This window comes from Coenobita brevimanus, chromosome 107 (genome assembly GCF_032717465.1).
Source record: "Coenobita brevimanus isolate Jiangsu-jjx chromosome 107, ASM3271746v2, whole genome shotgun sequence".
Lineage (NCBI taxonomy): Eukaryota > Metazoa > Arthropoda > Malacostraca > Decapoda > Coenobitidae > Coenobita > Coenobita brevimanus.
In genome coordinates, this window is record NC_137060.1 from 9,760,224 (window position 1) to 9,779,898 (window position 19,675).

The following is a 19,675-nucleotide window of genomic DNA, read 5'->3' on the forward strand; positions in this document are numbered from 1 at the left end:
AACGCACCCAAGTTCACCAGTAAGATCTAGGAGGAGCTGGCCCACATATTCGGCTATAACATCTCCCACTCGTCCCCTTACTGGCCCCAAGGAAATGTCATATGCGAGCAAAGCCATTGTACGCTGATGAATCAACTCCGCACCCAGACAGAAGCCATCAAAGATGACGACTGGCTTGTCCATGTAAATATCGTGCAATGGAGCATCAACTCCTCCCCCCAAGAAGACGGAATTTCACCGTATGAACGAGTGTTTAGGGAAACACCCCTCCTCCTGCCCCTTTGGCAGCATTTGCAGCCCCCACTTCAACCCCCACATCGGACCCATTACACCATCTCAAATGTCGGCTAACCCACCTCCAAAATAACCTGGATCTCTGCCCTGACATTGCCTCCAACCCCTACAAGCCGGGCAACACTGTTATGATAACGCAGCTCCCCACCCCCAACAAGCTCATGCCGCGCTTCACGGGGCCCCACACCATCATCCGCGTCCCTAACCCCTATCAGGTGATTCTCGAGTACAATGGCACTCCCCACACTCTCCGAAACCGGCATGTGCGCCCTTTTCGCACTCCTGCCCCCACCTCCCCGGCCCCATGTCCTGTCCTACCCACTACCCCCGTGCCACATCCCTCTACCTCCTATGATTGCTACATGTCCCCCTAGCCATCTCTCTCTCCCTCTCCCTCCCCCGCCGCCTCCACCTCACCTTCCATCACGCCGCATCACACCTCACATGACAACCCACCGACACCACCAATTCCCCACTGCTCCCCCACCTCCTCACCACTCGCCGCCTCCTCTCCCATGCCCAGCACCACGTGTCCTGCCCACACCCCCTCCACCCACCACACCCCCGCCCCAGCCGTCATCCACCACTGCCACCGCATCTCCCAGCCGGCCGCCTGCACACACACCCTTGACCCCGCCTGCCCTGTCCAACGCCCCCAACTCCACCTGTGCCGCCCACGCCCCCACAACACCACCACCCACTCACCCTACACCCTGCTCGCCACTTCATGCCGCCCACACTCCTACCACCCCACAGCTGCCCTTGCACGCCCCGTGCACCTCACACATTTTGCCTCTGTCTTCTGGGTGCACAGAAACCTACCAGTATCCCAGCTAGAGGTCGAGGGTGGAGAACCAAGATGATCCGTACAGGGAGTCAAGAGAATCGTCTATCCTGGGTAGGGGGGTGGTATTTTTGGTGGTTACATCGTTTAGCCAGAGATAGTCCAGACAGAATCACATGGTGCCGTCTTTCTTTTTGACCAATACAACTGGAGAGGACCAAGAGATGGTGGATGAGGATATGACTCCAGCATCGAGCATTTCCTGGACCTGCCAGTCTTCCTCAGCCCATTGTTTGAGGTTTTTTCTTTGAGATGGTTGGCAAACACGTGGCCCCATGGTGTGGATCTCATGCGCCAAGTATACGGTCCTGACGAGGTCTTGAAAGTCCAGGAGGAGGCGTCGGAGTCTGTCAGCTTGGTGTGGTGAGAGGTGTTCAGGTATAGGGGGAAGGGCGGCAGGGGAAGAGGAGAGTGAGGCGCATAGCTCAGTTTCCTTCATCTCACTGGCCACTAATCCCTTGGGGAGGGTGAGGGGGGTGGTGATGTTGGCGATATACTGTCCCGAGGTGGGGGGGGAGGAAGGTGGGAGACAGTAAGCAGGAGGAGATGGTTCCAAAAGGTAGGTTCGGAGAAAACAGGATGGAGGTTCCAGTGGGCTTGTGCAGGTGGAGCCAGGCCTCGTGCTGGGAGGGAATAGTAAAGGCGAAGGCGATGGTGGCAGGGAAGGCAGTGTGCGGGGTGGGGGTGGGAGGGTTAGGGATCATGGGGGGTAAGGTGGAGGACATGGCGGGGGGTAGGGGGCCGAGTGAGAAGGGATGGGTGTGCACATGCAATGTGGCTGTGGGGGGGGGGGATCTGGTGACTTCTGGATGTGGAGGCACCGCTTGTGGCAACTGATGCTGGCGCACAACTTCTGCAGAAGGTCCAGCATTAAGTGCCATTGTAGGAATGGCAGGTTGAGTCGAATATGATGAATTGATGCTGGGCGGACACATTCAGATGGGTGTCAGCATGTAGGGCCTGGATTTCCCCACGTATAGGCAGGGGTCCATCCCCCGTGTCTACGAGGTGAGCTGAAATGGGGAGGAGTGGGGCGAAAGCCGAGGCATGGTGGGAGTAGAATGGTGGTAAAGGCAGGCTCTAGCCGGTCCCGTATCAACCAGTAGCCTCACTTTCACCCCCTTCAGTGTCATCTTGTCGTACTCTGAGGGGGTGATATTTTTGTGAGGTGGCCCCCACCACCGTGGGGAGGTGCAGGGGTGGTCCTAAAAATCCAGCTGTTTGTGGGGCATCGTCCTCGCCGAGCTCTGTTTCCCCAGGGTCGAAGTAGGTGGTGGTGGGGACATCATCCTCGGAACAGTCATCCTCTCGGGATGAAACTTTGCAGCACCCCTGGGTGGTTGATCTATGCCGAACGTCTTTCAGCTGTTCTCATATGTCATGGATAGGGCACTGATGACTTTTTTTTTTTTTTTTTTTTTATGTGTCCGACTCTGGGCATAGGCTTCACAGCCTGCTATCAAGGCCCAGCAGTCCTCCTACATACCATACACCTCTACATGTCACCACTTCGGCGCTAACACCCACAGTCCATATTGAATACATGCTAGGGCTGTCTCATACAGGACTGGTGTATTGGTATTAGTGGGGGTATTTTTACGACATGTTGGCGGATCATCCGGTAGATCAGTAAAGCCTGATTTAATGAAATTCAAATCCTTAAACTGTTCCCTGCCCCAGCCGGGATTCGAACCTGGGCCCGTTAGGACTGCAGGCCACCTCTTTACCGATTGAGCCACCGCCTCCCCCTACAGGTGGAGAACTCCCAGGTTGCTGGAGATGAGGTAGGAGTTCTCTCAAGGGGGGGGTATTTCGTCATCCTATCCGTGCGCCTCTCTGTGGTTGGGGCGCCTCTTTGTGGTGAGTGCCCTTGGCATGGTGAGTGGTGCTGTAGGAACAGTATTGCTAGGGGGCGTTCGGGGTTTGGGCTGTGGTGGTTTGCGAGTGGGGACTGCTGACAGCACCGATGTGTTGTGGGGTGGTGCAGGTGGCGAGGAGGTGCCTGACCATGTGGATGTATTTATCGAGGTCTCCTGTCGGGTCATAAGTCATGCAATGTTCTCTTATGTCACTGTGGAAGGTCCTCAGTAGGGTATTGAAGGTATGTTTTTCCCGGGCGGCTGCGTCGGCCTCTGGGTAAGCAGCAGTGATGAGTCGCCTTGTCTGGATGAGGGTGTACTCCAGGTTACCATCATAGGTGAGAGCGTCAAGCTGGGAAAAGGCAATGACTTTCCCTAGTGATGCTGTGACCGCCTGGGTCACAGTTTGCTTGAACTGCGTGCATGTTAGCTCAGGGATGATCTTTTAGTGATGCTGGAGACTGCTTTTCCCAGGTGAGGTAGGGCTACTGCAATTTTCTCTCTGTCGTGCTCAAATCCTATGTCTAATAATGATTTGACCAAGCACATGTACGTGTCTATGTTGCACTGTTCAGGGTCAAACTTTGGCAATTGAACATGTGGTTTGGCCACCATTTTGTTAACTTTCCCTTTCATTCCTTGTTGCTCTTTGACTGGATCAAGAACCACAGATATCCACCAGTGTTATGCTGTGTACTCAGAGTTCAATTCCTTGCCCTCTGAGTACAAGCAACTGACTTGGGTTCTTTTCAGGACCAGGTCAAGAGCATACAACCAAAGGAACAGGGCTCAAACACAGGCTAGCCAGTCTTACACATATATTACCATAAAAGATACAAGTGCTGGAGACAGTACGAATGACACAGAACAAACACAATATTAATACAAAAGAATAGGAGCTGGACTACAGGAGACCAGGTAGTTGCAGGTGTCACCCAGGTGTGGGAGGCGTCCCGTCGGGTGTGCACTCTCGAGAGAGGCGCAGGTCCCTGGTCATGTGATGGATCGTCTGGCGTGGGCTGCAAGGTGGCATTGAGGGAGGCCTTTCTCTGGTGGGACCTCGGTGTGTGTGTTGGCCCTTGGAGCTGGGGCTGAATAGGGCGAGCAGGCACACTACTCTGTGCCTGCCCTTGGAAGAGGAGGACAGCTTGCTGAATGGTCTGGGTAGGTCCCAGCCTGGAGTCTTGGAGGTGTCCTTCAGTGGCTGGCGGCTGTGGTCTCACTGGTGTCGAGAGGCCGTCAGGGATGGCATGCAGTGTCTTGTCCTTGTGGAGTCTGGCAGTGGCTGGTGATGTTGGGGTGCTGGCTGTAGTGAGCAAACTCCCAGGCTCATGACGGGGCCACTCACAACACTTTCCAACAGGGACTCCACTGAGGAGCAAACTCTGCCCATTGGGGTGAGGGAGGAGCTCGAGGCGTGTCCCACTTGGCCTCTGGAGGAGTGAGGTGAGCAAGGGATGCTACTCACGAAGGGAGCTGCGTGCAGTAGATGAGGGAAGTACAGTGGATGTTCCCTCCTCGATGGGCACAATTTGTGCCACAGCGTTTCTACTAGTCCCTGGAATGGTAGGTGAGGGAAGTACGGTGGACGTTCCCTCCCCGGCAAGCATGGTGGGCATTGCCACGGTCCTGCTCCCTGTACAGGCAGCAGATGAGGGAAGTACGGTGGACATTCCCTCCCCAGCAAGCACGGTGGGCATTGTCTCAGTTCTGCCTTGCCCTGGGAGGACAGGTGAGAGGAGTAAGGTGGACGTCCTCTCCCCAGCAAGCACCGTGGTCATTGCCGTGGTCCTGCTCCCAGCGGGGTTGTAGATGAGGAAAGTACGGTCGACGTTCCCTGCCCGACAAGCACGGCGGCCGTTGCTGTGGTTCTACTTGGGACTGTATGTGTACAAGTCCCACCCTGATCCTGGCGAGTGCTAGTCCGGCTGGAGAGTACTGTGGTGGGGTGGCGCACCTTCTGCTAGCTCCATTGAGGGGAAGAGGGGAGCATGGTGGCGGGGGATGTAAGCCTGTCTAGCCTGGGCCATTTGCATGACTCCCTGTAGTCCCTCCCTGGGGTAGGTATTTCGTCATCCCATCCACGCACCTCTCAGTGGTCTTTCCTTGGGGTGGGTATTTCAAACAGTAACTGGGTAGAGTTTATAAGCAGGCAGGTGGGATAATTAATCGTACCCAGTGAAAAGTTTCAGAAACAGTTAAGAGTGATGGAAAATTTGTTTCAGTGTTACCATGGGAACCAGTTAAAGCCAGAAAAGGGAGTCATGAAAGTTCTTACAAAAGATATTGGTAAATCTGTTGCTTTGCCTTCAGATATTGTTCAGTACTGGTACTTTGTTCGTTGCTGTGTAGTTTTTAGAATGTGCATTCTAAACAATTGTAGAAACTCAAGTCAATACAACAACAACAACAAAAAAAAAAGAAAGCTAGTAGAGGGCAATAGCATTCATTTTCTTTTCACCCATATAATGTTAAGAAAACGGAGCTGCCAATGAAAGCTTGGAAAAGTGTACACCACAGAAAATGGAGCAGACAGAAGTAAAGGTAGGGGAGAGAGGAAGAGAGGAACAGGTAGGCCACATGACATCATGCCACCTGCGTGTTGTTAGACCTGGTATCTCTTTAGACCTTGAGATAGACAACATTAACCATTCCATTAGTAACGATCCATCCCAGGTTAAATATATTCGTCTGGTGGTGGACTGATTAAAATGAGAAAAAAGTAAACTGTCACTGGAATGAAAAGGGTTAAAATGTCAGGCAGGAGAAAGAACGAACTGTAAATAGACATAGCCATATCAAAGGGATGGCCTCTTGCGGTGGTACCAATATAGCAGGAAAACTCTGCTGGTGGGTTATACAAACAAAAGAACATAAGACCATAAGAAGAGAAAATTACTGCAGTAGGCCAGTTGGCTCAAGCTGGGCAGGTCCTACAAGACTGACTACAAGAATAAGACAAGATTAGTAAAGAATGCTCTCACCCACCTACCAAACACTGTAGTCGAACCAGCAGTAAAAAGTGTCTAATCATATGAGCTATGAGATCAGCCCGGTCCCTGTAGCCTTGTTTGAAGCCAGAGAAATCTTTCGCAAAGCCGACAAACCACAGCTGGCACAAGCAGTCACTGAGTTTGTGAGTAATCAAATAATGCTATCATGGATTCTCTTCCACCAACTGATCATGTTCTCGATGGTGGCTCCCTGGTCCACTGCTTGCTATGAAAAAGGGGTTACAGTTATGGTGCCACTGCATGGTTGTACACAGACTATACCATTCATCATTATGATAAAGCAACTGTAGTCTTTGATGGGTATGGTGACGATCCTTCCATCAAGGACAATGTGCATCTGCAACGCACTCGAAACACCCACTCGATCATCAGCTTCAATGCAAAAACTGAGTTTGTGGAATGTAAAGATTCCCTTTCCAGACCCTGTAACAAACAAGGACTTGTTGACCTTGTGACTGAGGAACTAAGGAAGAAAGGCTGCACTGTTATCAATGCATCAGGGGATGTAGACGTGTACATCACCAAGGCTGCAGTCAAAGAGTTGCAACGTCAGCCCACGACCTTGATAAGGGAGGATACAGACTTATTCTCCTCTACTATGCTGAGACAAACAATAAGGGTCTTCTTGAGCACACAGTTCAACAGAATAAAACAAGTCCTGGGTAGTGACGTGTTCGAAACTACTGTTCATTTACACTTCCACTGGATGTGATACAATTTCGTGCATATATATTGTTGGCAAAAAGTCGGTGTTTCAAAAACTTGTCAGTGGCGGCTCAACCATCCAGACCAGCGCAAATGCGTTTCTGCTCCCAAATCAAGTAAACAGTGTCACTGAGAACCTTGGGTATGAGGTAATGGCAGTTATGCTTTATGGTAAGCAGACTGATTCACATTCTCTTTGCATTACAATCATCTGAGCAAGAAAATCGTTTCCGCCAAGGAATTCGTTACCCCAGAACATCTCCCTCCTACCGAGTCCTCGACTAAATACTATTGCTTATATATTAGATAATGGTCTGGGTTGGAAAGGAGAGTGATATGAATGTGGTGGATTGGGTGTAGAAGCTAGAAGACTATCAGTTCGTGCCAGTTATGACTGAGAGGGTTGCTGCCCTGGATGGTCTCCTGCAGATGGCCTACTGCAATTGCACAATTGCCTGCTGAATACCAAGGTGTACTTTCAGACGTTATGGGCTATGATGCAGCACACCCGCTTGTGGACCATGTCATGTCAAAAACTGTGAAAATCAAGATAGACAACCTTCACTGGAAGATGAGTGTGACAGTGACTTGGAAATTTGGTGTGGATCAAAAGTGTTCGCAGAAACGAATTTTATTGGATTTATATTAAAGTTATACTTGTAATCACTTCACCATACTTTTAATATACTAATTAGATTGCTAGATCCCCAAAACATAGGGTTATTTGCACCGGAATTAATTGTCTTCATTAATGTCATGCGCATTTTCAAGGTTTTGCAACCATGTTGGTTCGCCATCTTGGATTTCATTTATGCAATCCCTTCACTATAATTCAAATGTAACAGTTAGATTTCTGGATCCCAGCAACATGGATTTAGGCACGAAAATTACCTTTTATGATGAATGATGGAGTCACAGGCATTTTCATAGCTTGGCAACTGCATTAGTCTGCCATATTGAATTTCACAATTACGTAATCACTTCACCACAGTTTAAATATGCTAACTGGATTCCCAGATCCCTCCAAAAAAATTATTTGTCTAGAATATATAATAAAGAAGTAATGGACCCATTAGTGATTTAGTGGCCATCATGGAAGCCATTTTGAAAAAAATGATATCTCCAGTGATCAGACTGTGATAGACTTCTGATATATTATGAAGCATACTTAATAGTATAGAAAACCACTGAAGAACCTTTTCTAACAATTTTTTCGGGTCAAACCATAAATGCAACCGACTAGAAGGAACACCAGTAGTATAGGAAAACTGTCCTAGACATTTTTTCAGAAAGTAAAAAAAAAAAAAAAAGGCGAGAAAATACTATGATGATGAAACCTGAAAACGAAATAGAATGAATTAGTACCGGTTATTGATTTCTTTTCGTATTCATCTTTATCATATGCATATCTAGCCTTTACGCGAAACTCTCAATGTAAGGGGTAGCAGCTGCATCACTCAGTAGCTTATTCCATTCGTCTACTATACTGCCAAACCATTTTTTACCTGTTTCCTTACTAAAACTGATTATATCTAGTTTGAAATCATTTTTTCTAGTTCTTTCCTTTATGCTTACTAAGTACCTTGCTAATATCGCCTTTATTTACTCATTTCATCCACTTAAACACCTGAAAGAAGCCACCTCTTCCTCTAACCTTTTCTAGTGAGTGCAAATTTGGTCTTAAGTCTGTCTTCATATGAAAGGATCCAAACATCACATGCTGTTATTGTCATTCTCCTCTGAACCTTTTCTAACAAATTAATATCCATTCTATAGTCTATATCTATCTATAGCCAGACGTCTTAATCCCGTACGGGGTGGCCACAAATAATAATTCTCCTCCATGTCACCTTCTTCCCGGCCAAGGTTTCTGTTTTGTTTAATTTCGTCTGTTAATGTGGAAAAACGATGACACCTGGCAACTACGCACTGATAGGATGAACACATCTGCACTAGTGAGGGATACAATTCTGCACCTTGCATTTTTATGCTGTAATATGAAAATCATGTGATGAAAGATACACTGCATCAGTATGCATGAGATATAAGAGTATCTATCATTAAGGGTCCTCACAGATAATTTACATAGAATGGGCGATGTGCATACATCCACGTAGCGAAGAATAAAATTCCACACTTGCACTTACGTTCATTTCTTGTCTGTAAATAACAGATACTGCAAGCACAGATTTTTTTTTTTTTTTTTTTTTTTGTAAAAAACCTGTATCTCTCTCTCTCTCTTTTTTTTTTTTTTTTTTTTTTACAATAACAGGACAGATTGAAGAAAAAAATAATAATCTATACTCCTGATTCCACGCGTCCTCCATTCATAAAAAATATGTAACACTCTGTGGCTAGGGTGAGAAGTGGTTGGAAGAAGTTCAGGGAGCTCTTGCCTCTCCTGACATTGAGGGGGCTCTCCCTACGTGCTAAGGGGTCTTTGTATGCAGCGTGTGTTAGGAGTGTAATGCTGTATGGCAGTGAGACCTGGGCAGTGAAGGAGGAAGACATTCGCCGGCTCAGACGTACAGAAATGACAATGATTAGGTGGATGTGCAGTGCGTCCCTGCGTCCAAGGCCTGGAGGGGCTGGGTTTACAATGGAAGAGTTGAGAGGTAGGATGGGACTGGAGTGTATTGGTGTTGTGATGAGGAGAGTAGATTGAGGTGGTTTGGACATGTGGAGAGGATGGGGGATGATAGTTGGGTGAGGAAGGTGAGAAGTGTTAATATTGGGGGTGGGGTTATGAGGGGTAGACCGAGAAAGACATGGGACGAGGTCATTAACTGTGACCTTAGGGTTAAGGGACTGAACAGGGAGGCTGCAATGGATCGTGCAGCATGGAGAGCCGCCATTAGGTGACCAAGGCCGACACATGCAAGCATGTTGGAGCCTTTAAAAACGAAACGAAACGAACGAACTCGGTCTTGAACAGCCGTAGGTAAAATTTTGGGAGGAAACTACTCTGAGGAAGCGAGATCCAACGAGATGAAGTTCGGGAAATAAAAGATTTCTGATAGGCAGAAGTTCTGCGATTTGGCAATGGTACAGTCCAGTCATGAGTGCTACCCGTGTAGCACAGGGGGAAGGCATGGAGAGGTGGCACAATGGACGCAACTTCATCTGAGCATTTTCCAAAAAAGTATTTGTAAAATATTGCGAGGGAGGCAACATTCTTTCTTACCTGTCGGGGAGCTAGCTCATTTGTCTATCTATCTATATACCTAGGCTGCTTCCCCCAAGGAAAGGGAGGTAGCCGAGACAGGACGACACACTCCCCATTTACTCATCCATTCAAACACATTCATTCGCATATTAGCCCCAAAGGGGAGAACGGACAGATCCTCACCGCACCACACCGCACAAGGGTCAACTGCGCAATGCAATCAGTGACATCCGCAGCAGGGCCCGACAGCAGACCTGGTTTACCCCTGCCACATCATAACAGACCCATCCCCTTACCCGCACCTGACCTGACTAGCTGATCAGACCAAATGCGGGAGAATATCCCCTCAGGGCTGCGTCATCACTTATTCATTCACAATTTCTCTCCATTTATTTCTGTCACGCACAGCCACTCTTCCTTCCTCAACAGACATCCCTCTCGCATCCAGCGCTCTCTTCACACTGTCCATCCATCCTATTCGTGGTCTTCCTCTCAGCCTTACACCTCTCACATCAGATCTAGTTATCTTTTTCACCAATCGCTCATTATCCATTCTCTCCATATACCCAAACCATCGCAACACCCTCTGCTCAACTCTACCAGCCATCTCCCGAACAACTCCAGTTCTCCTTCGCACTTCATCATTTCGCACCCGATCCATACCGTCACTCCACACATACTCCTCAGACACCTCATCTCCATTACATTCAAACTTTTTCTCTCTGCTACACCCATATTCCATGTTTCAGCCCCATATAACGGAGTCGGTACCACAACACCCTCATACAGCCCTCTCTTTACATCCATTCTAAGCGAACGACATTTAAACACTTTTTTCATTCCTCCCAGCACCTTTCCTACTTCATTTATCCTAAACTTCACTTCTGTAATATAGGATTTGTAATATACGAATATTAATAACTCTAACAGCTTTGTTCTGAATATTGTCTCCTTGTTTTAGTGCACCTCTCCACATCCATTCCACAAGGGTGAGCAATATTCCAGCTGAGAGTGCACATGACTCTTGTAAATTATGGCTAACTGCCGACAGTGAAGAAGTTACGGAATATGTACAATAAACCAAGTTTCTTTGACATAATTTTAGCAAGTGATCTAACATGAGAGGTCCAGCTAAAGGCATTGTTAAGGGAAACACCGAGAATTTCAATACTCTTAGAGATAGGAATATTAGTAGAACTGAAGGTAATAATGGTAATTGTATGTCTGGTTTTCCTAACAATAAAACTAATGAGATAATGTTATTTTGCCCCTTTTCAGTGACGTTAGATAAGTCTTGATTTATAGAGACTGCTGTAGCCTACTGGGCTGTGATTTAGAGATATTAAACTTTGTGAATGGGTGTTTAAGTGTGAATGAAGTGTTGAGTCATCTGCATATGAATAGATGGGATTAATGGTGAAAGATAAGAGATCATTAATATGAATTAGGAACAGAGTTGGAGCCAGAACTGATCCTTGCGGCATGCTGGCATTAATTGAGTGGAAATTGGAATATACATTATCTACTTTTGCGTTTCTGTCATTGAGCCATGAGGAAATCAGAGGAATAAACGATGATAGGCCACAGAAAGGGAGTTTGGATAGTAGGGAACGGAGCCACACTCTGTCAAAAGCTTTAGAAATATCAAGGGGCTACTGCATGAGTTTCTCTAAGTAGGTTAATTGACTGATGGATGGTATGAGTCAGGCGACTGAGTATATCACAATTTAGCTAGAACAGAAGCAAGTTCTGGGTAACATTTTTTTCAGAACAACTAATTCCATCTGGACTTGGAGCTTTTATTAGTTGGTAAATTGTCTGGGATAGATTTTACATATCTAGTCTGTATCTTAAGTGGAGCAATTTCGGAAGAGTCAGTATCTAGTACAGGGAAGTTCTGGCTGACTTCCTCGAAGATATAATTTCTAGGAAATGTTCCGGCAGGGATGTTTGCTTTGCCACGCAGGTCATTTATAGTGTTACCATCTGCAGATTATAATGGGGGAATAGGTGATATGTTATTAAAGTTATTATTGAAAAAAACTGGGAGTTGACCAGGATATTCTCTTGTCATTAGGATTATTTAATAGTGTGGATGCTTGGTTGTGAAAAAATTTTGATTTAGCGAAATTTATTACGGTATTAGCATGGTTTCAAGCATTTTTAAACCGACTGAGAGATTCAGATGTATGTGTTTTTAAGTAAGAGTTATATGCCAAGGACTTTTGAGTCGTTGCTCTCTCTCTCTCTCTCTCTCTCTGTCTTCATGTGCTCTGAATTGTTGTGTTCATAAAGATATTCCCAAAATCTTAACTGTTCTAGAATGACGTGAAAGCTAGCACATGTATGTACAATAACGCCACCACATGTCACAGTCACCGAGAACTTCAGAATTAAGTAAAGCTTTTTCCAGTCGACATGGTGCTAACATTGGAAATGTCTGTTACGGCCAACTGTCGTAAAAAGGCCTCTTGGATGTAAATTGCAAAAAGTCATCTTTCATTTCTCATCATGACTGAACATGCATATTTTTTTGTACAATAAACTCTGGAAGTGCTACATCTCCCTAATCCCTTATTTTTATCATTACTAAGGTACTCACCAACTTCTGTGCAAGAAACCACAACCGCCGGTAATTTTAACCCAGTCAGTGCAATGACGCCTTTCTTTACATTCCAATCTTGTCAAATGTAAGCCATTATATTCAGTCTTGGGGAGCCTTATCGTCGAATTACTGACGTGAGGATACTTTGTGATTCTTCCATTGAATAAAACAATTTAGTGGTGGCGAGTAATATATAAAAGGAACCATCGTACTGAAAGGGTTAAGATGAAATGGTGCTTGTCTTACCTGCAAAAACAGAAAAAAATAAATTAGTGATAGACAACGGTGACATAAGATTCTCTCTCTCTCTCTCTCTCTCTCTCTCTCTCTCTCTCTCTCTCTCTCTCTCTCTCTCTCTCTCTCTCTCTCTCTCATTAGTAAACATACACATATTTGATTATCAGTCTCCTTTACGTTTTCATCAGTGGTCGAGACGGACGCCAAGACCCAAGGCCCATCCTTGCCAAGACCAACAGTACAAAGCTCTTACCCTTTCGGACCGTTACAAGTCACTCCGGCCCCCCACCCGTGACCCTAGTCACTCCGGCCTCCCACCCTAGTCACTCCGGCCCCCCACTAGGGTGGGAGGTCGGAGTGACAAGGGTGGGAGGCCGGAGTAACTAGGGTGGGGGTCCGGAGTGACTGGGGGCCGGAGTGACTTGCAATCTCTCGGACACCCTCACCCCCGCCTCTCTCTCTCTCTCTCCCTCTCTCTCTCTCTCTCTCTCGTTGTCACAAACCTCGCAGCAAAACCGGAGTACTCTACCCAGTGTCACTCAAAACAAACATACTGTATGAGTCGCCTGAGCCTCAGATTTTTACAGTATCTGAATGAAATTGTCTCGTTTAAGCAAGAATAAAAGAACGATCTTACTGAATAAAAGAACTTGATCTTACTGAATAAAAGGACTTGATCTTACTGAATAAAAGGACTTGATATTACTGAATAAAAGGACTGGATCTTACTGAAGGAGTTATAGCGTGTTTCCTGGCCGAGATGGATGTTCCTTAAATCGACTGGCTGATGTTAGTCATTATTATTATTATTATTATTATTAGTTATTGTTATTATGATTATTATTATTATTACTGTCGTTGTTGTTGTCGTTGTTGTCGTCATTGTTGTTGCTGGTGGTGGTTGTGGTGGTGGTGTCGTTGTTGTTGTCGTTGTTGTTATTGTTGCTCTTGTTCTTGTCATTGTTATTGTTATTGTTGTTGCCACTGCTGTTGTTGTCGTTGCTGTTGTTATTGTTGTTGTTGCTGTTGTTGTTGTTGCTGTTGTTTCTGTTGCTGTTGTTGTTGTTGTTGTTGTTGTCACGTTGTTGTTTTGTTGTTGTTGTCATTGTTGTCGATGTTATCGTTGTTGTTGTCATTGTTGTTGTCAATGTTGTTGTTGTAGTTGTTATCGTTGCTGTTGCTGTTGTTGTTGTTGTTGTTGTCAATGTTGTTGTTGTAGTTGTTATCGTTGCTGTTGCTGTTGTTGTTGTTGTTGTTGTCAATGTTGTTGTTGTAGTTGTTATCGTTGCTGTTGCTGTTGTTGTTGTTGTCATGGTTGTTGCCCTAGGCTCATCTGAGTGTGAACCCGATGGACTGAAGGTTGAAGCTGCCCTTTCACTGTCCACCATCCTCCTTTCGAGGGATTGGGAGGGAGCTGAGGGACGTTTGTTCACCGAGTGAATGTTTCCCTCTCCATGGCCCACAGAATATATGAACACAAAACAATACAATCAGAGAAAGTTTGCCTTACTTCCATATATCATAGACTTAGGTGCTTCTTAATCTGGTCACATTCAGACGATTTTTATCAGTCACAGGACATCCACGGGTCGCATATTTCCGTTCTATATGGGTATTCATCTCAGTAACACAGCCAGCCACCTCAGTCATGCAGCCCTGCAGGAGGGGTTAGGTATAATAGAGGCTTTAACATTACAGGAATTTTGCCTGGGAAACACATTGAGCATATTTTCGAGAAAATCATATGGTGAGTTTTGAAACGACGAGGCGAGCATCGTTCCTGGCAGAGGGTTCCCGATGGTGAGACAAGTAGGCATACGAAACGGAAATATGCCCACAGGTCAGCATGGAATATAGTGTCTCATTATAATCTCTCACATTATATCGCCTATATCAGTATAACTGCACTGGGGCTGATGTGTATTTTATTGTCTTCTGATCACCCCCGGATGATTTTTACCGGACCCTCCCAGATGTTACCCTCTGTCTCTGAGTCCTCTGAGTCATTTAAATTGACAAGGAGAATGTCCCTTGTTTTATTTTGTGCCAGCCGACTCCGTGCAGCACCACCAAAACATTCTACACGGTCGTAATATAATACAAGATCAGTCATGTGAACGTTGTCTAAAACCTGGAGAAAAAAGAAATGAAAGCAATATATACACGTCATAAAAATGCTGCTAAAGTAACAAGTAAATGAACACAAACAAATGGGAATAATTTTTCAACCTTTAGACCTCTGGCATCCCAGTGCAGGCCACACAGCGCTGTGTGTGTGTGTGTGTGTGTGTGTGTGTGTGTGTGTGTGTGTGTGTGTGTGTGTGTGTGTGTGTGTGTGTGTGTGTGTGTGTGTGTGTGTGTGTGTGTGTGTGTGTGTGTGTGTGTGTGTGTGTGTGTGTGTGTGTGTGTGTGTGTGTGTGTGTGTGTGTGTGTGTGTGTGTGTGTGTGTGTGTGTGTGTGTGTGTGTGTGTGTGTGTGTGTGTGTGTGTGTGTGTGTGTGTGTGTGTGTGTGTGTGTGTGTGTGTGTGTGTGTGTGTGTGTGTGTGTGTGTGTGTGTGTGTGTGTGTGTGTGTGTGTGTGTGTGTGTGTGTGTGTGTGTGTGTGTGTGTGTGTGTGTGTGTGTGTGTGTGTGTGTGTGTGTGTGTGTGTGTGTGTGTGTGTGTGTGTGTGTGTGTGTGTGTGTGTGTGTGTGTGTGTGTGTGTGTGTGTGTGTGTGTGTGTGTGTGTGTGTGTGTGTGTGTGTGTGTGTGTGTGTGTGTGTGTGTGTGTGTGTGTGTGTGTGTGTGTGTGTGTGTGTGTGTGTGTGTGTGTGTGTGTGTGTGTGTGTGTGTGTGTGTGTGTGTGTGTGTGTGTGTGTGTGTGTGTGTGTGTGTGTGTGTGTGTGTGTGTGTGTGTGTGTGTGTGTGTGTGTGTGTGTGTGTGTGTGTGTGTGTGTGTGTGTGTGTGTGTGTGTGTGTGTGTGTGTGTGTGTGTGTGTGTGTGTGTGTGTGTGTGTGTGTGTGTGTGTGTGTGTGTGTGTGTGTGTGTGTGTGTGTGTGTGTGTGTGTGTGTGTGTGTGTGTGTGTGTGTGTGTGTGTGTGTGTGTGTGTGTGTGTGTGTGTGTGTGTGTGTGTGTGTGTGTGTGTGTGTGTGTGTGTGGTTTTTAGAAGAGAGGGCAAACTTTTAACTACTCCCAGTCATATTTCCTTCCACTAATCCCACCTACACAATGAAATACAATTGTATGAAATTAATATTTCTATGTAGTTTAGTCGTGCCTTTTGGAGAGTCCAGCAAATACAATAAATACTATTTTAGTATTCAGCCACAGTCAAATCCATAGGTCTTAATGGAATATATAGATCTTGTGTCTAGTATATATAGACTCCTTGGTACTGAAAAGGTTAAAAACAAAATATATCTCTCTTCTGTCGTAAGAAGATAAAGTATTTTCACAGTTGCGGCGAAAATGGCGAGATAATGAAGGGCGACGTGGAGGGAGAAAAAATTACCAAAACAACTGTAAAAAAAGTGTGAGGGTGGCGGAGCACACACACACGTGGCCGCTGGGGAGAACTCATCGACAGCCTGTGTCAACTCTCTTGTTCCTTTTCTTCTGCCTCTTCTGTTTCCACTTTCTATTCCGTCCTCTTTTTCCCATCGTCGTTCCTTTTCCTCTGTTTCCTTCTTCTCTTCTTCCTTTGCATCTTATAATAATAACAACAACAACAGTAATAGCCGTGTTTTTGTCGTCCAAGCTGGAGCTTGGTTTCTGTCCGCGAAAACAGTCCAGAATAAGTAGAACCGAGAAATTACGTGCCAATCGCAAAGTAAACAGAGGGGTTCGCCGAAGAAGATCTGACGAATATGCAACTTACATGTAGCCGTTATTTGTGCTGAACTGGCTCTATATTTCGTTAATATTAGCCACCTGCACCCTGATTTTATGTTCATTGTGCTAATTTCATTATACTTATCATTTATGTGTCCTTGCTGGCCAATCTCACTCTCCCCAAGCTACACCAAGACTGCTCCTGACCACGCTTGGGTGAGATACGAAGACGGTCTTGGTTTCGATGACAACGTTTCGGCCGGCTTCGTATCACTTTGGCTGACAAAAACAGGGCAGCTTTGTTTCACCGAAGATGGCTTCGAATCCGATCCGTCAGCTTGGACGACAAAAACGCGGCTAATGATACTAATAATCTATCTATCTATCTATTGCCAGACACCATAATCCCGTAAGGGGTGGCCATTGACTTTGAGTTATTTGTTTTACGGGTAGGGGCACTAACCCTCCACCAACCCACTTGTTGACACGTAGGGAGCACGTATGGTTTTGTTATATGGTTACCATCCAGCGTTGTACACATGGTTTCTTGGTACTCAATGTAAAGCCACCTGTAAAGGAAAGAAAAGCAATAAGAAGTGACAGGAAGGATGGGAGAAATAGGAAAAGAGGATGGCAGGCACAGAAAAAAATAAATAAATAAAGGCTAAGGAAGAAGTAGGCAGCACTACATCAAGTGAGTGGATGATGGTCGCCATCACCTACCACCACTAATAATAATAATAATAATAATAATAATAATAATAATAATAACAAATGTATCTGATAGAGAGATAGCCGGTAGAATACAGTCAAAATGATGCTACAGAAAGCTGCTTTTGTTTTGCGAATTGCTAATATCACTGGCAACTCAGCTCAGTGAGCTTAGGAAACTTCCTTTGAAAAGACGAGGAAGACGTCGTAACCTAACCAACATCAACCCAACCTAAGCTAACCTAATCTAAACCTAAGCCAAACTATGACAAAGAAAACTAATCTAACCAAACTTAGCCTAATCCTGTGCAACGCCAAACTAAACTAAATTAATGCCGTGTAATCTAACAACCTAACCTAACCTAACTTCCATTATTTAACCTAATGTAGGGCAACTCTTTCACTTTGGGCTATGGTTAAGAAACCTGTGGTCCTCTATCACACACACACACACACACACACACACACACACACACACACACACACACACACACACACACACACACACACACACACACACCAGTGGTAACGTTCCCGCTTGCCAACTGGTGGACGGGAGTTCGCGCCTCGCTCAGGTTGCGAAAAGTTTCACTGACGAAGTGGGTGGTTACTGTCCCCTTGGAGCAAGGGGACGGGTGTGTGCGTGTGTGAAGGTCACAGCCTTGCCCTTAGATCGGACTATATGAGCTCTCAGCCCCCTTCCGGGAGGGTAAAAGCTGACCATCACGACCATCAAGTGATCCTGACCGACCCGATGAATTACATGAATATAGAACGTGCACACCGAGTAGGACCAGTTGATCACTCCCGTCCTCGAACAGTTGTTGTAAGATTCAGCAATTTTGGGGATCGTGAAGCAGTGATGAGAAATGCCAGGAAACTCAAGGGTACAGGAATATACATTAATGAGGACCTTTGTTCGGCATCCCAGGAAATAAAGAAGAATCAGATTCACCTGCTGAGGCAAGCAAGACAAGAAGGAAAAATGGCGTTCTTTAAATATACCAAATTAATAATAAAGGAGAAAAGTGGTCAACGATCATTATCAGTGGGAGGGGCAGGCTGCTCTACCTCTGGCGGTGGGGGTAACTCGACAGAGTCGGACGGCAGTTTTGGTGGTTCTGTGACAGTGGGAAGTGCTCGGGTACCTGACAGCGGAACACCTTCACGGATAACTTTGAGCACTGGAGGTGAGGGAGCAGCTGCAGCAGGTGCTGTCGACTTTGCGTCTGATGGTGTCGATAGTGTGATAGCTTTGACTGCTGATTCTTCACACACAATACCAGAAGATTCTAATGGTGCCACTGCTGCAGCGGCTCCGGAAAGGGCTGGTGATAAGGTCTCCAGTGAAACTGCTGGTGACCTGGCAGAGGCTGGCGGAGCTAAACAGCGGCAGCAAAGGAACGTCAGAGAACGCAAGAGGAAATAGATAAGTTGCTACTCTAACTGAAACTTTTGATCAATTTATATCCATAGAATTTAACGAAATAGGTTTTGCTGAAGAATTACCTTTTGCCAATGCAAGTGATGATGAATTATATACTATTCTAAATAGTCCAAGTTTAGTGAGCTGCATCAACGATTCCCATAACTTGGAATTCGATCCCTTTATTATACATGAAGATAATTATAACAATGACTTAGATATCAGTAAATTATACACCCACCTATCCAAAATCAAAATATATCTACGTTGACGACCTAGACCTGCCTAGTAATAACAATACTTTTACAATATCAAGTATGAATATACGATCAGTTCCAAAAAACCTTCAGTACTTTACTGACACTGTCTTGTATAATGAATGTAAAGAAATAAATATTCTTGGTTTTTACCTGACAGCGGAACACCTTCAGGGATAACTGTGAACTCTGAACTATCAGGGTACAATATGTTTACAAACTCTAGAAATAAGTACGGTGGAGGTGTAGCAATATATATTTCAACTATCTATCGTTAGTACAGAAAGAATTCTCATTAATGGAGTCTTTTATAGAATGTATAGGTGTTGAATCTGTTATTATGAATAAAAAGTCGTTACTCATATGTATCTATAGGCCTCCAAATGGTAATGTTTACAGCTTTCTAAATTCGATGTCAGAAATTCTCTCCTTAGCCCATGATAAACAATACCAAGGGATTTACATATTAGGGGATTTTAGTTTGGACTTGTTGAAGAGTAATGACATCTCTGTTTCTGAGTTTATCAATGTGATGTATTCTTTTTCTTTATTTCCCGTAATAACAAAGCCGACAAGAGTAACTGACATGTCGGCCACACTTATAGATCACATTTGGACAACACAAGTCGAATTCAATATTGGTAACTATATAATACAAACAGACATTACTGATCACTTCCCAATAATCTCTCAGTTTAAATTTATTCATGGAACTCCTGATGTTACTTATTCCATTAATAAGAGAA